Below are 2,615 nucleotides of genomic sequence, written 5' to 3'. Positions count from 1 at the left end.
TCGGCTAAATCATTTAAAATTGCGTATGGCGCCATCTGTTATAATATTTTATTTAAAAAATCTTTTTATGTTATTAATTAATTATTATAAAATGACAAAAGCTTAATTTTAAAAGTAGAGATGAGTTTTTATAAAAAAAAACTCATTATTAGCATAGTAAATGCTAATAATGAGTAAGATTTTTATTAAGTCCTAGCCTACTCGAGATAGGACACATGACCCTCATCTGTATCTCTCCGCCCTCTTGACCTTTAACTATCAAAATTTAATAGAGTCAATTCACCTAATATCCAAACCTCCTGAAAATTTCAAAAATTTTCTACAAAAAGCGCAGGAATTATCAAGCTTCAAAGTGGGTGAACAAAATCACATCCCCTTCACACACACATCCTATATATACGGTAAAAGTCTCTATTTTTGCATTTCTTGACGTTTCAAGGTTTCCTGAGTCTAAAAATATAAAACTCATGGAGGTCAGTTTTTTCCATTGCTCGCCATACTTTTTCCCTCTGTGTACTGTATATAATAGCCGGGAAAGTAAAAACTAATCCAAATTTTTAATAATAAAAATAAAAATTCCTTTAAAATTCAGATATAAGTAGACTATATAAATTAATCATTTGATTATTTAGTTTTCTATTGCATTAAACTGGAAATAATTTGACATTTTTGAGGTAGTTCGATACTCTTTCTAACAAGCCCACCTTATTATAAGTTATTATTTGAAATAAATCTCTAGAATTTAATCTGTTCGCAAGAAAAATTTTTTATTTAATATTCTATATATTTTCATAGAATTGTAAGTTTTTATTTTAATAGCTTCCCATGAGTCTAGAATTGAACAAGATAATAGAATAATAGTTTTAAGTTACAGAAATTCGAATACTAATTAGCATTATGGATTTACGATTATTATGTAATGCCGAGCACAATTACTTATCAAATTTCATGTTCCAATTCCTCTATTCTATTAGTCAAAACTTTGTTGCTTTTCGTTCTGTGTGACATTTAGCTAACTACAAGTCTTTACATTATAAATTACTTAACTTACATTTAAATTGACATTAGTAGCAATGATAAAGTATTCAAAATATTCTATTAATGTGTGGAATATAATATTAAATAATTCTTAAACAAATATTTTAAACAACTATGAAATGTCCATAATTGATGAAAATGTTCCACAAACACTGAAGGATACACCTCACAACAGACCTTTACTTGTAGACTAATGTTAAAGTTGGAGTTTTTATCCTTGCTATAGTCGACTTACGTCTGAACTGCCTAGCATAATATTAAAATAATATTAAAATTACGAAAATCTTAAAAATAGAGGGATGAAAACTCCGACTCCAGCAATAGCCTACAAGTAAAGGTCTCTTGTAACGTATTGTACTTCAGTAAACTTATTTTTAATCAATTCCAAACATTTTATTGGGCTACAATTTGAAAAAAATTGTAGACCTATAAATTCGCATTGTTGTCTGTCTGGTGTCAGTCTGCCTTTCTTTAACTTCGAGAACGGAGTTAGATAAAAGACTAGACGAGACGAGACGAGACATGGAAACCTTAATGGCAGTAGGCCGATTAACTATATAAGAACTTCCGATCAAAATCGGAAGTCACGTTATTTTAATTCAAAAAGTTCCCCTGAAAGGTGTTAGATAAATGACCGGCACGACTCTATTGTTAAAGGAAAAGTATGACGTACAGGGGCAAGCCACTAATTCCAGGTGGAGAGCATATATTTTAGATTAAATAAATTAAAAATATGATTACAAATTGCAGCCCGACATTGTGACAATGTCACAACAAATAATTGCTCGTTGTTCTTTAATTTGTTTTAGAAGTAAAATGTGATGAAGCTCTTTTACAGGAATTTTCAAGAATTTTGTAAGTTTACCATTAAATATTTTTATTCACAATAATTAATCTATAAATAAGAACATATCATTTGCAGTTTAAGATAATAGGACATCTGTACAATTTATAATATATCAAAGCATTGTTTACATAACAATTTATAGCACAGTAAATATTAATGTAAAAATTATTTACATTTACCATAACAGAATATTAAATCGTAAAAGTCTCTATAAATCTCGAGGGATCGATTCACATCTGACCAATCTAGATCTACTTCACAGTTTTCTTAAACTATATTAAATTTAAAGTGTCCTATATAAAATATATACTTATATATGCTATGTATCTTATATGGTCTTTAATATATATTATATGTTCATCATTATCATCCTAATATCATGGTCTATAGATCATGTTGTCTATTTAGATAATAGATTTTTTTCCCTATGTCATTCTTATTTCATTTTTCCCTAAATTTTCTAAAATTATGAATAAGTGAGAATGCTGGATTAATCTTTAAATTTTTTAAGGTAAAAATTGTATAAAGCTCATATCATTTATTATTTCTGATATATACGAGTATGTATAATACTATATAAAATAATACTTCAAAAATATTCACTTTCAAAACTGGACATTCAATATTTTATTAATTAACACCATTGAAGAAATAAGTCTTGGATTTATATATTTAATGCGTAAATATATCTGTAATAAAGTATATTTGAAAAAAATAAATGTAAGAAATA

The sequence above is a fragment of the Centruroides vittatus genome, unplaced genomic scaffold, assembly GCF_030686945.1.
Source record: "Centruroides vittatus isolate TY-2023 unplaced genomic scaffold, ASM3068694v2 contig_973, whole genome shotgun sequence".
Classification (NCBI taxonomy): domain Eukaryota; kingdom Metazoa; phylum Arthropoda; class Arachnida; order Scorpiones; family Buthidae; genus Centruroides; species Centruroides vittatus.
The sequence above is the reverse complement of the archived record's forward strand: the minus strand, read 5'-3'. Positions refer to the sequence as shown.